General features: G+C 35.9%; 1 long non-coding RNA gene across 1 annotated transcript in view; it reads right to left on the reverse strand.

Annotated features, from left to right (window-relative positions):
- LOC141560893 (uncharacterized) overlaps nucleotides 1-15,893 on the reverse strand; it is a 104,990-nt gene that overhangs the window by 15,713 nt on the left and 73,384 nt on the right. The window lies entirely within an intron of this gene.

Genomic DNA, 15,893 nt, shown 5'->3' on the forward strand with positions numbered 1-15,893 from the left:
TAGAGGAACATAGGATAGTTTACCTCTCAGACTTGTGGAGGAAATATAGCTTGTGCAGATTAACAGAGGAAGAAGTAAGAAGTCTAAATAGTCCCATTTCAGAAAAAGAAATAGAACAACTTATTAATCAACACCCTAAGAAAAAATCGTCAGGGAGAGATGGATTGACATGTGAATTCTACCAAACATTTAAAGAACAACTAACTCTAAATACTATATAAAAAATTTGAAAAAAAAGGAATTGAGGGAGGCCTACCAAATTCCTTTTATGCCCCAGACATGGTACTAATTCCTAAAACCAAGTAGATTGTAAACTGAGAAAGAAAACTAAAGACCAATTTCCTTCTTGAATATTGATGCTAAAATTTTATTGATGCTAAAATCTTAAATAAGATATTAGCAAAAAGACTTCAGATAAACACCCCCAGGATAATACATTATGATCAAGCAGGATTTATACCAGGAATGCTGGGTTGGTTTAATATTAGGAAAACTATTAGTATAATTATCCATATTAATAACCAAATTAATAAAAACCATATGATCATCTCAAGAGATGCAGAAAAAGCATTTGATAAAATCCAACATCCATTCCTACAAAAAACACTTGAGAGTATAGGAATAAATGGACTATTCCTTAAAATCATAAGGAACATATATTTAAAACAGTCAGTAAATATCTTATGGAACCTTTCCGTGTAAGATAAGGAGTGAAACAAGGTTTCCCACTATCACCATTATTATTCAACATAGTACTAGAAATGTTAGCCTTGGCAAAAAGTGCTGAGAAAGAGATTCAAGGAATTAGAGTAGGAAATGAGGAAATCAAACTATCACTCTTTGCAGGTGATATAATGGTATACTTAGAGAACCCCAAAGACTCTGCTAAAAAGCTATTAGAATAAATTCAGAACTTTAGCAAAGTTGCAGGATATAAAATAGATCCACATAAATCCTCAGCATTTTTATACATTACCAACACAATCCAACAGCAAGAGATACCAAGAGAAATTCCATTCAAAATAACTGTTGATAGTATAAAAAATTTGGGAATATATCTAACAAAGGAAAGTTAGGAATTATATGAGCAAAGTTACGAAACACTTGCCACAAAAAGGAAGTCAGATTCAAATAATTAGAAAGACATTCAGTGCTTTTGGATAGGCCGAGCGAATATAATCATGATGAAAATACTCCCTAAACTAATCTATTTATTTAGTGCTATACCAATCTGACTCCCAAGGAACTTTTTTTAAAGACCTAGAAAAAATAACAACAGAATTCATATGGAACAACAAAAGTTCGAGAATTTCAATGGAAGGAATGAAAAAAAAAATGAAGGTGGTCTAGCTGTCTAGCTGTACCTGATCTAGAACTATGTTTTAAAGCAACAGTCATCAAAACCATGTGGTATTGCTTAATAAATAGACTAGTTGTTCAGTGGAGTAGGATACTTTCACAGGCAAGATAGTGAATAAAAATAGCAATCTAGTGTTTGACAAACCCAAAGATCCAAACTTTTGGCATCAGAATTCATTATTTGACAAAAACTGCTGGAAAAACTGGAAATTAGTAAGGCAGAAACTAGGCATGGGGCCCACACTTAACACCATATACTAAGATAAGATCAAAATGGGTCCATGATTTAGGCATACAGAACGAGATCATAAATAAATTAGAGGAACATAGGATAGTTTACCTCTCAGACTTGTGGAGGAGGAAGGATTATGTGACCAAAGGAAAGCAAGAGATCATTATTGATCACAAAATAGAAAATTTAGATTACATCAAATTAAAAAGTTTCCCCAATGGGGGGAAACTAATGCAAACAAGATTAGAAGGGAAGTAACAAATTGGAAAAACATTTTTTACAGTTAAAGGTTCTGATAAAGGCCGCATCTCCAAGATATACAGAGAATTGACACTAATTTATAAGTAATCAAGCCATTCTCAAATTGAAAAGTGGTCAAAGGATATGAACAGACAATTTTCAGATGATGAAATTAAAACTATTTCTACTCACAAGTTCCAAATCACAAGTGTGAGATACCACTACACACCTGTCACATTCGTTAAGATGACAGGAAAAATTAATGATGAATGTTGGAGGGGCTGTGAGAAAATTGGGAAAATGATGCATTGTTGGTGGAGTTGTGAAAGGAATCCAACCATTCTGGAGAGCAATCTGGAATTATGCCCCAAAAGTTATCAAAATCTGCAAATCCGTTGACCCAGCAGTGCTACTACTGGGCTTACATCCCAAGGAAATACTAAAGAAGGGAAAAGGACCTATATGTGCCAAATGTTTGTGGCAGCACTTTTTGTAGTGGCTAGAAACTGTAAAATGAACGGATGTCCATCAATTGGAGAATGGTTGGGTAAATTATGGTATAAGAATGTTATGGAATATTATTGTTCTCTAAGAAATGACCAACAGGAGGAAAACAGAGAGGCTTGCAGAGAGACTTACATCAACTGATGCAGAGTCAAACGAGCAGAACTAGGAGATCTTCAACAATGATAATGTATGAGGATGTATTCTAATGGAAATGTGTATCTTCAATATGGAGAAGAGCTAATCCAATTCCAATTCAGCAATGATGGACAGAATCAGCTACACCCAGAACCTGAACACTGGGATATGTAAACTGTAAGCATTTTTGTTTGTTTGTTTTTTATTTTTCTTCACAGATTATTTTTACCTTCTGAATACAATTCTTCCTTTGCAATAACAACAACAATAAAATTTGGTTCTGCACATATATATGGTACCAAGAATATACTATAAGATATTTAAAATGTATGGGAATGCCTGCCCTCTATTGGAGGGCATGGAGGGAAGTAGGGGAATAATTCAGAACAGAAAGGAGTAGAAGGGATAATGTTGTAAAGAAAAATTACCTATGCATATGTACTGTCAAAAAAATGCTATAATTAAAAATCAATAAAAATAATAATAACTTGCTGGCATTTGTACTATTTTAAAATTATGATATCATTTGACTCTCACAACTACTTAGGCAATAGGGATTATTGTAAACAATGTTTCACTATTCAGAAAACTGAGGGCAGATGTAAAATGACTTATTTTATTTCAAACATATAGTAAGTTTTGGAAGGTAAATTAGACTCTAAGTCTTCCTGCCTTGAAGCCCTTGCCCTCTATCAGCTGTACCATCTCACTTTCACCTTTTCTGGTGTTGTAATGGTTAAGTTGTCTGCTCCTAGAAGGGCAAGAAATTGGTCATGGCACTAGGAAAACTTAACAGTACTCATAGCAGGAGTAATAATACTAATAGAAGTAAGAGTAGCAATAGTAGTAGTAGTAATAGTAGTAGTAGTAGTAGTAGTAGTAGTAGTAGTAGTAGTAGTAATATTAGTAATTATAGTAATAGTAGTGAGAAAGGAGTAGTGGTAGTAGTAGGAAGTGGAGGAGTAGAAGAAGTAGGAGTAGTCTGAGTAGTAACAGTAATAGGAGGAGGAATAATAATAGTGATAAAAGTAGTAGGAAGAGTAATAATGATAAAAGTAATAGTAATGGTAGTAGTACTAATAATGATAGCAGTAGGAATAATAGTAGTAGAAGAAGTAGTAATAGCAATAGTAATAATAATAGGAATGGGAGTTACACTAGTAGTAGGAGTAGTAGGAATAGGAGTTGTAGTAGTAATAATAATAGTAAAAGTGGTAGTAGAAATAATAGTAGTGGTAGTAAAAGGAGTATTAATAGGAATAGGAGCAATGATAGTACTAGTAGCAGGAGGAAGAGATCTAGAAGGAATAATAACAGTAATAAGTGTGGGAGTAATTGTAGTAGTTGGGGAAAGAGTAATAGTAGTAATTGTAGGAGTAATACTAATAGGAGTAGGAAGAGGATTAATAGTAGAAGTATTATTAATAATAATAGGGGTAAGAGTATGAGTAATAATAGTAGTAGTAAGAGTAGTATCTGACATTTACACAGTGCTTCACAATCTCTCAAGTTCTATAGATCATCTCCTCTGATACTACCCCTAAGGGTCAGAACAAGTCTTGTGGGAACAGCCATCTTTGGCTCCCATCCTTGGGCCAGGGAGACGCATGTCCTGTTATTTCAGGTTTGTTACCTGTGTTCCAGGCTTCAGGGAAGAAACGAGATCTTTCAACATTTTGGCTTCTGATATTGTCACCCCACCAACCACAACGAGGATCTGGAGTGGATTGTCACCGGGAGGACGGTGGCTCACCTGTAATAGTCACCACAACAAGGACGGGGTCAGCCCTCAGACAAGAATGCCAGGTTAATGTTGCTACAAATGAACTGTATAATATCCAAGAGAAAATATATGATTCATTAATGATCAAATACAGATCTTACATTAGGAGGAAATGTTCCTGTATTTTCAGCTGTGGAATCACAATTTTAGAAATGGAAATGTAGTTTCCTAGTTGTCATGGAGCTCAAGTCTCTCATTTAACATATGAGGAAACTGAGGCTCAGGGAGTTTAAAGTGATAATAAAAAGTCATGAAGGTAAGGAATAAACAGCAGAGCATAATACCACTTGTTTAATGTTACTTTATTACAATGTCTTTTCCCTATCCCATCCCACCACTTCTTTTTTTTTTTTTAAGAGTTAATATATTTAGCTATAGGTTAGAAGATTGGAGTATGGAAATATGCACACACATATATGCACAAACATACACACATATATAATGAACACTTAGAGGTAACATGATAGTATTAACAGGATCTGTTTGAATCTTGTCTCTACCATTTACAACTTGTATGCACTTGAACAATATATTAACTCTACTAAACCTCCTTGAGTCTCAGTGACTTTCTCTGTAAAATATGGAAGTAGAAACCCTGAAATATTACTGCCAGCTCAAAATCCATGATGCTGTGACTCTACTTGAAAACAAATAGTTCTCAGAGGCTTATTCTCTGTGGAGCAAACATGATTTTATCATTCCCATTTTACAGACGAGGAAATTGAGGCAAACACAGATTAAGTGACTTGCCCAGAGTCCTACAGCTGGTGTTTGAAATCACTTGCTGATTCAAGGGAGGTCCAACAGTGTTATCCACTTAACCAGCCAGCTGCCAATAATTTTAGAAAAAGTCTTCATCTATATGTAATTGAAATCAACAAGCATTTGTGAAACCTCTAATATGAGCAAGCCATCTTTTTTCTGGGAACCAGGCATAGGATGAGGAAAAAGAAAATAGTTTCCGAACTAAGATAATTTGGTTTTGTTTGTTTGTTTGTTTTTAAGTGTAGGCTCTCTATTTCCCAGATTATTTTTACTTCTAGTATATATAGGGCTAGTCAGCAACCTGGTCCTACCTTGGTCTCCTATTAACACTGACTGCAGGAGGGAAGCTGCAGGTAGATTATCTCTATGTAGATACTTTACCTTCATGAACATGTTAAATCCCGTTTTAAGTAGATCCCAAGGCCCGAAGATGCGTTGAATATCGCCAACATCTGGTCAAAACTGGTTCAGTATCTCCTCTGCTTCAGCAGTGGCTTATAGGATGCCTGAAAAGGTAAAATGTTACAGCATAAGTGAAAGATATGTGTCCAATTGATCTACTGGAATAACAATCCACAAATTAAATTTTTTTTGGGAGGTAGGGGAAGAGGGGAGGAAAAAGAAGTCAACAATTTCTCAAGCCAGATAGAAAGCAACCATTTTAGCTTCTATCATCTTGAACACTAAAATATAATAGTTTAATACTGACGTGAAGGCAGTCTCAATCTTTGACAGCAGCCCTTGGTATCATGCTGATGGGGGCCTGAATGGATCTCTCTATCCAGTAATTTATTTACTGATTTACCTAACCCTCCATTGACTCATTCATTATCTTTGTATAATTTCATGCAGCTATTCATTCTCTTCTACCTATAAATCTCTTTTCTACATATAAATCTCTTTTCTTCTTCTAAATCACTTTTTTTAACTTATTTATCTCTTTTCTACTTATGTATCGCTTTTTTTCATATAAACCTCTTTTCTAACTATAAATCGCTTTTCTTCATATAAATATCTTTTCTACCTATAAACTTTTCTACTATAAATCTATCTTTTCACTTATCTACCCATCATTATCTATTTAACTATGCATCAAGTGTATCCATTCCATTTAATTCTTTATCCTTTCTATCCCATCTATCTATCACCAGTTATCTATGTATCTATTCTATTAGTCTATTTGTCCACTCATCCATCCTTCTATTCACACTTCCTTTGCCCTTTGCTGTCAGGATCCAACTGGGTTATTGGGGAGAGAACATCACCTTTAAGTCAGAAAACCTGGAGTGTTCTCAGGCGTGTCACAATGGGCATGACACAATGAGGTCTCCATGGAGAAGGTAAGCAAAGCAAATGCTCATCAGATGAGGATAGTGCTCAGCCTGTATGTGGAGTTTTTTCTTTTAAAAAATTGTTTTAGGAAAGCTTTTTATTTACAAAACATGTGAAGGGGTAAGTTTTTAACACTGACCCTTGCAAAACCTTCTCTTCCAACTTTTCCCCTCTTCCTTCCACCTCTGCCCCTAGATGACAGGTAATTACATGTTAAATATGTGTAAATATATGCTTAATCCAATGTATGTAAAATATTTATCCAATTATCTTGGTTATGCATAGATTTTCTTCCTAGTTCTTTTTGTAGACATCATTCTCCGCAATAGAATATAAACGTTGAGGGCAAGACCATTTTGTTTTTATCTTTATTTCTCCAGGGTCTAGTGTAATATATGACACCTAGTAAGTATGTAATATATGTTTGCTCCTCCTTTAGTTGTGCTTTGCTCATTGAGTAGTCTAAGGAAGATGGATGAGGTGGGCTACCAGATGAATGATATGGTCACAAAAGTCACAGGGACTAGAAACTGGGGACATGAGTAGAAGCAGCCAGCGGGAAAGGGACCTAAGCCCACATATTGCTCTTGGGATGGAGTCTAGGGTTTGGCTGAAAAGCAGAGGGAGCTAGGGCCATGGTTAACAATCCAGACAGCTTCATCAGGTACCTTTCATCATTTAGAATTTGGAAAACACCCCATTGAATGCTGCAGATGTAGAATCCCCTTGTTAATTAGGCCAGGGTTGTCTGTACAAGACAAGATCTGTTTCAATCTAGGCTCTATTTTGCTGACCTGTTGCCTCAGTTTCTTTAACTGAGTGTGTGGATAATAGCACCTACCTCCCAGTGTTGTGAAGGAGAGAATATGTGTAAAGTGATTAGCAGAGTGCTTGGTACATAGGAGTTTAATAAATGCTTGTTTCCTTAAGAAATATTGGTAAATTGGAAGTGATTTGAAGTGGAAAAATGCCAGAGCTACCATGGAAAAACTCCAACAGTTCTTTCCCTCAAGAAGGTGATTTTCTGTAGATGAGACCCTCCAAGCCCAAGCCCAGAAGTGGAAAGCCCAAGATGGAGGATGAGAAGGTGCTGTCAGAGAGCAATCCAGTCGTCGTCCTCTTCCACCCCCTAGGAGGATTCCCAAGCCCAAGCTAAGGACTAGCTCTGGAAGCTGGCTTGACTGGCTTGTCCAGGGCCTTCTGGGGCCCTTCATCCAATTAAGGCTGCATCCTGCTTGGGAGTTAGTTTGGTTTCATTTCTTTGCCAGGGCCTATACATCAATTAACAAGAGGTATTGTTCCAGCTTTATCAATCAGTGCAAACATCTTTTGTGGCTAACCTGAGGTTTGACACTATCTATGGAATCAAATCAGACGGGGTTTTCCCATCTCCAATCTTGCCGGCTCCAGAGCACCCATTTGCTTTTCTAGCACTCTTCCTATCCCCCTTCTTCATCCAGGGGATTTAGGTTCCAAGCTTCTGAGGAAAGGTTAGATTTTCAGAAACAGAAGTTTTACATTTCAGTCATATATATTATAATGAGCATAAGTCAGGCAGAAGAAACTTCAAAGAGGGAATGGGGGGCTCTAGCACAAGCCTGTGGGGACACCAATTATTTTCTGGCTCAGCCTTCCCCTGGAGCTGAGGAGAAGCACCTGGATGCAAATCTCTAAGCCAGTCCCTTGTCATTCTGAATTGCCCTCCAGGTGTGGAATGGCTGCTCTGCTCCTCCAGGAGTATCCAAAAGACTTCAGCAGGGACAGTTCCTAGCTTCTCTGGGACTTCTCTGGTTAGAACACAACAGCCCTGCTGCTTGTTAACCCCCAGTAGCTCTTTGCTCCCAGGCTTTCAGATGGTCCCAAGCCTCTGATGGCAAAGGTCCTGGTTACAGTTGTTTCACAATCTCAAAGAAGAACAAATCTGCCTCCCTCTATTATTCCCAAACCCAGATAGGATAGTCTGCTTTAGTGATCAGAAACATATCTCTACTGGTGTCAATAGAGAGGCTCTTTGCAGATGGCTTAGTCTTAGTTTCTTAGCAGATGGATCTGGCTCAGTTGCCAATGTCAGGATGAAGTAGATCCATTGCAAATAACAGCTCTGTAATGTTAAGTGGGCTCAGGAGTCCCCTGGAAATCACAATACCTAAGAAGAGGAGGGGGTGTGGAAACACCACATATAATTAGGGAGGGAAAGTCCTCTCCTGCCTCAGCCATGGTGAAAGAAACACAAAGGGCAAGGGAAGGGCAAGGGTTATCTCCTTTTAATTGACTCAGGTTTCAGGGCAGACAAACACCATTTCCAAGTTTCAAGAACGGAATGCAATCTAATTTAAGATTTTCTGAGGTTCATGGCTTGGGGCAGCAAGATGGTGGCTACCTTATGCTCCATCTCAGAATGTGTGCTCATCACTCCTCATCATCCCTCCCAACTTGGACCCTCAGAATCTGTGCTCATCACTCCTCATCCTCCCTCCCAACTTGGATCCTCAGAATCTGTGCTCATCACTCTTCAACCTTCCCTCAGAACCTGTACACTTGGTTTTTGTTCTCTACTACTGTGGACAGCAACTCTACTGGGGAGAATTTGAACAGAAAGTTATTTTGCTTTCAGTTAGAATTGCTCCCTCCTTCTAATACCACTCTCTCGCTCCAAAGATGAATAACTGCTCCATTTTCAAGTGTGGGGTCCTGAGGCTCTGGGTGCTCCACCTCCTAACTCAAACCTTCCTCTGATTTGGGTCCCCATTCCTGGCACAAGGGGCCTTCCAGAACCAAGCAAGCATTGGGTGAAAGATGATCTTTGCTTTAGGCTTGTCTACATAGAATGGAGGAAGTCTGGTACACTGGGAAGGTCTGGCTTTGGACCTGGGGGCTGTGGATTCAAATACCAGATCTTCTGCATTGGCTGTGTAAAATGGAGTTGGACAGCTCTAAATCTAGGGTCAGAGGGCAGTGGTAGCCAGTATCTTTGTCAAGAAAACCCCAAATGTCGTCACAACTAAACAACAAAAGTGCCATATAAATGTCAATTATTGTGACCTTGAGGCTGAATGTTGTTAGTCCTCTTTAGAAAAAAAAGGGTGAACCACAAGTGACAGTGAACAAAGCGAACAAAGCTGCCATCCTTAGTTTCCTCATCTATAAAATGGAGACAAAAGTTCCCACCTTGTATTACTGCATCAGATGAAATATTTCTGCAAACTTTCAAACATTAAATAAATGTAATTTCATTACTTTATTATTATTATTATTATTAGAAGCTGTGATATAAAAATGTAAATGACAATAAAACTTATAAAAAAAAGTGGAAGAATTCTAATTTGGGTCAGAGAAGAAAAAATCTAACTAGACGTGCAATCTAAGCATACTTGGCAACATCTACTCATTCTGGTTTAAATATAGGCCTTACCCTTAAAAAAATTAGTCTTTCAAAGTAAAAATATATTATGAAAGTAACATTGATTATTTAGGCCATAAACCTTGGGTTTTATGTAAGATAGATTCCAGAGGAAAGCATGGTCTCTACAATAGTTGGTTATCTTATTTACTTTCCAAAGAGAAAATGCCTTTTTAAAATCAATATGGTGTAATCCTTGCTCTTTTTGAGGCAGAAAAAAAATCTTAAATACAACAAAAGGAGGACAAATCCTTCTATGAATAATATAAAGTTCCAACTCAAGGAAAACACTTCTCCATTTGTAGTTTATATAATCTCACTATCAACAAGGCCCTCAGAGACTGTGGTATAGTATGAATTTCTATATGCAATATACAGATATGTACTCACACATGATTACTCCCACATGATTACACACACACACACACACACACACACACACACACTTACATGCACACACAATGGCCAAATAATTCACCCAAATAGTCAAAACAAATCAGCTTTAGGCTTTGAAAATGCTGGCCCTAAAGTATATATGAAGGTATCTTATTAGGAAGGGAAAGGGAGATTGAAATTTAATGGAAGCTTTATGAGCATCATGTTGTTTAGGAGCAGTATGATTGGGGTTAAGTATTTCTAACTCTTGAAACCTTCCCATTCCATGGAATTGAGACCTTCTGTTACATAGGACACAAAGCAAGAGGCTCTTTAGGCTGTCCAAGCCAAGATGGGCTTGGGTCTGTTCCCCGTGAGGCTGAGAATTCCTCCCTTTCTCACTTCTCTACAGAGAAGCAGCCCTTTCTTCCTCCTTATCCAACTACATTTTCTAAATAAGGAAAATAGAAAAAATGAAATGATGACTTAGATTCAGGTCATGGACCTCTCAGTCCAATAGTCTTCTCATTAAATTGACCTGCAGGCTTTCTCTCATCATAGGCATAGGGACTCCATCCCACTACTCTCAAGGAAACTGATGGCCTGGTATCCTAGAATTGTAACCAAGGAAATTGTTGATGAAAATCTGCTGTTGACTGATAAAGATATGACTTTCTCTTTTCTCCCTTTTCCCCCTCTTTTTCCTTTCCTTTTTGTTCTCTATAATCTTTTCTGTAAAGGGTCTGATTAGTGGGAAGACAGGTGACTGATGATGTTCCCAACCTCCCATGAATGGAGGAAAGAGGGAAGGAAAGGAGAAAAGCATAAGCAGAGGTCAACAAGATGGCAAGCAATGGAGAATTAGTCATTCTAACCATAAATGTGAATGGTGTAAATTTCCTCATAATGAGGAAGCAATTAGCAAACTGGATTAAATGCCAGAATCCTACTATATATTATTTGCAGAAAACACACCTAAAAACACGTGATACATTCAAAATAAAAGTAAAAGGGTGGAGCAGAATCTACTATGCTTCAGGTGAAGCCAAAAATGGAGGGGTACACATGCTCATCTCAGATGGAGCAAAAACAAAAATTGACCTAATTAACAGAGATAAGAAAGGGCATTATATCCAGCTATAGGGTAGCATAGATAATGAAGGTGTATCAATATTAAACCTATACACATACCAAGTGGGACAGCATCTAAATTCTTAAAAGGGAAATTAAGAGAGTTGCAAAAAGAAATAGACAGCAAAACTATAATAGTTGGAGTTCTCAACCTTGCACTCTCAGAATTAAGTAAATCAAGCCACAAAATAAATAAGAAGTCAAACAGGCAAATAGAATACTAGAAAAGTTTGATATGATAGATCTTCACCGAAAGCTAAAAGGAGACAGAAAGGAGTACATTTTCTTCTCAGCAGTTCATGGAACCTATACAAAAATCAATCACATCCTAGGACAGAAAAACCTCAAAATCAAATGCATTAAGAGAGAAATAGTAAATTCATCCTTTTCAGACCGCAATGCAATAAAAATTACATTTAATAAAAAGCCAGGAGAAAATAGACCAAAAAATAATTGGAAACTAAATAATCTTATACTAAAGAATGCCTAGGTAAAACAGCAAATCAAAGACATAATTAATAACTTCACCCAAGAAAATGACAATCATGAGACATCATACCAAAATGTGTGGGATACAGCCAAAGCAGTAATAAGGGGAAGTTTTATATCTCTAGAGGCCTACTTGCAGAAAATAGAGAAAGAGAGGGTCAATGAATTGGGCTTACAAGTAAAATTGCTAGAAAAAGAACAAATTAAAAACCCCGAGACAAACACGAAACTTGAAACACTAAAAATAAAAGGTGAGATTAATAAAATTGAAAGTTAAAAAAAATTATTAGTTAAAAGTAAGAGTTGGTTCTATGAAAAAAACAATAAAATAGGCAAACCCTTAGTAAATCTGATTTAAAAAAAGGAAAGACAAAAAAGCAAATATTTAGCCTTGAAAATGAAAAGGGAGAACTCACCACTAATGAAGAGGAAATTAGAACAAGAGTTAGGAGCTACTTTGCTCAACTTTATGCCAATTAATTCGATAACTTAAAAGAAATGGAAGAATACCTTCAAAAATATAGCTTGCCCAGATTAAGAGAGGAAGAAGTAAGTAGTCTAAATAGTCCCATTTCATAAAAAGTAAGAGAACAAGCTATTAACCAACTCCCTAAGAAAAATCCCTAGGAAAAGATGGATTGACATGTGAATTCTACCAAACATTTAAAGAAAAACTAAGTCTAATGATATATAAACTATTAAAAAAAAGGGATTGAAGGAGTCCTACCAAATTCCTTTTATGATCCAGACATGGTACAGACACCTAAAACCAGGTAGATTGAAAACTGAGAAAGAAAACCATAGACCAATTTCCTTAATGAATATTGATGTTAAAATTGAAATAAGATATTAGTAAAAAGGCTTCAGGAAATCTTCCCAGGATATTACACTATGATCAAGGAGGATTTATACCAGGAATGCAGGGTTGGTTTAATATTAGGAAAACTATTAGTATAATTGTTCACATTAATAATCAAATAAATAAAAAACATGATCATCTCAATAGATGCAGAAAAAGCATTTGATAAAACCCAACATCCATTCCTACAAAAAACGCTTGAGAGTATAGGAATAAATGGACTATTCCTTAAAATCATAAGGAACATATATTTATAACCATCAGTAAATATCTTTTGGAACCTTTCCCTGTAAGATAAGGAGTGAAACAAGGTTTCCCACTATCACCATTACTATTCAAAATAGTACTAGAAACGCTAGCCTCGGCAAAAAGACCCGAGAAAGAGATTCAAGGAATTAAGAGTAGGAAACGAGGAAATCAAACAATCACTCTTTGAAGAAGACATATATATATATATATGTGTGTATATATATATATATATATACGTATATATATATATATATATATATATATATATATATGTGTGTATATATATATATATACGTATATATATGTATATATAGGTATATATATATATATATACCTATATATATATATATATATATATATATATATATATATATATATACACTTATATAAACATATACTTAGAGAACCCCAAAGACTCTGCTAAAAAGCTTTTAGAAATAATTTAGAACTTTAGCAAAATTGCAGGATACAAAATAAATCCACAGAAATCCTCAGCATTTTTATACATTACCAACACAATCCAACAGCAAGAGATACAAAGAGAAACTCCATTCAAAATAAATGTCGATAGTATAAAATATTTGGGAATATATCTAACAAAGGAAAGTCAGGAATTATATGAGCAAAATTAGGAAACACTTGCCACAAAAAGGAAGTCAGATTTAATTAGAAAGATATTCAGTGCTTTTGGATAGGCCGAGAGAATATAATGAAGATGACAATACGCCCTAAACTCATCTATTTATTTAGTGCTATACCAATCTGACTCCCAAGGAACTTTTTTAAAGACCTAGAAAAAAATAACAACAGAATTCATATGGAACAACAAAAGTTTGAAAATTTCAAGGGAAGGAATGAAAAAAAAAAATAAAGGTGGTCTAGCTGTCTAGCTGTACCTGATCTAGAACTATATTATAAAGCAACTGTCACCAAAACCATTTGGTATTGCTTAAGAAATAGACTAGTTGTTCAGTGGAGTAGGATACTTTCACAGGGCAAGATAGTGAATCAAAATAGCAATCTAGTGTTTGACAAACCCAAAGATCCCAACTTTTTTCATAAGAATTCATTATTTGACGAAAAGTGCTGGAAAAACTGGAAATTAGTAGGGCAAAAACTAGGCATGGACCCACATTTAACACCACATACTAAGATAAGATCAAAATGGGTCCATGATTTAGGCAGAAATGAGAACATAAATAAATTAGAGGAAGATAGGATACTCTACCTCTCAGACTTGTGGAGGAGGAAGGAATTTGTGTCCAAAAAAGAACTAGAGATCATTATTGATCTCTAAATAGAAAATTTTGATAACATCAAATTACAAAGTTCCTGCATTAAAAAAAAAAAAGAAAAACTAATGCCAACAAGATTAGAAGGGAAGTGAGAAATTGGGAAAACATTTTTACAGTTAAAGGTTCTGATAAAGGCCTCATCTCCAAAATATAAAGAGAATTGACGCTAATTTATAAGAAATCAATCCATTCCAAAATTGAAAAGTGGTCAAAGCATATGAACAGACAATTTTCAGATGATGAAATCAAAACTATTTTCACTCACAAGTTTCAAATCACAAGTCTGAGATAGCACTATACAGTAGTGACATTTGTTGAGATGACAGGAACAAATAATGGTGAATGTTGGAGCGGTTGTGAGAAAATTCGGAAAATGATGCATTGTAGGTGAAGTTGTGAAAGAATCCAACCATTCTGGAGAGCAATCTGGAATTATGTCCCAAAAGTTTTCAAAATCTGCAAATCCGTTGACCCAGCAGTGCTACTACTGGGCTTATATCCCAAGGAAATACTAAAGAAGGGAAAAGGACCTGTATGTGCCAAAATGTTTGTGGAAGCACTTTTTGTAGTGGCTAGAAACTGGAAAATGAATGGATGTCCATCAATTGGAGAATGGTTGGGTAAATTATGGTATAAGAATGTTATGGAATATTATTGTTCTCTAAGAAATGACCAACAGGAGGAATACAGAGAGGCTTGGAGAGACTTACATCAACTGATGCAGAGTCAAACGAGCAGAACTAGGAGATCTTTATACACTTCAACAATGATACTGTATGAGGATGTATTCTAATGGAAGTGTATATCTTCAATATGGAGAAGAGCTAATCCAATTCCAATTGAGCAATGATAGACATAATCAGCTACACCCAGAACCTGAACACTGGGATATGTAAACTGTGAGCATTTTTTTTATTTGTTTGTTTTTTCTTTTCCTTCACAGATTATTTTTACCTTCTGAATACAATTCTTCCTTTGCAACAACAACAACAATAAAATTCGGTTCTGCACACATATATTGTACCAAGCATTTACTATCAGATATTTAATATATATGGGAATGCCTGCCCTCTATTGGAGCGCAAAGAGGGAAGTAGGGGAATAATTCAGAACAGAAAGGAGTACAAAGGATAATGTTGTTAAAAAAATTACCTATGCATATGTACATTCAAAAAATGTTATAATTAAAAATTAATAAAAAATAATAATAACTTGCTAACATTTGTACTATGTGTCAGGCACTGTAGTATTTTATAACCATTATCTGATTTGACCCTCAAAACAATTTAGGAAATAGTGATTCTTGTAAACACAGTTTTACTATTGGGAAAACTGAGGGCAGATGTAGAATGACTTGTTTTAAGGTCAAAACAGATAGTAAGTGTTGGAAGAAAATTTAGAACTCTAAGTCTTCCTGCCTTGAAGCCACTGCCCTTCTATCCACTGTACCATGTCACTGAAACCCTTTCTGGTGTTGTAATGGTAAAAGTTGTCTGTTCCTAGATGGGCAATAAATTGGTCATTGCACTAGAAAATTTAACAGTACTCATAGGATGAGTACTAATAGTAATAGAAGTAAGAGTAGCAATAGTAGTAGTAGTAGGAGTAGTAGTAGTAGTAATAGTAGTAGTAGTAGTAGTAGTAGTAGTAGTAGTAGTAGTAGTAGTAATAATAATAGTAATAGTAGGGAGAAAGGAATAGTGGTAGGAGGAGGAGGAGGAGTAGAAGAAGTAGTAGTAGTA

The sequence above is a fragment of the Sminthopsis crassicaudata genome, chromosome 3, assembly GCF_048593235.1.
Source record: "Sminthopsis crassicaudata isolate SCR6 chromosome 3, ASM4859323v1, whole genome shotgun sequence".
In the NCBI taxonomy this organism is placed as follows: domain Eukaryota; kingdom Metazoa; phylum Chordata; class Mammalia; order Dasyuromorphia; family Dasyuridae; genus Sminthopsis; species Sminthopsis crassicaudata.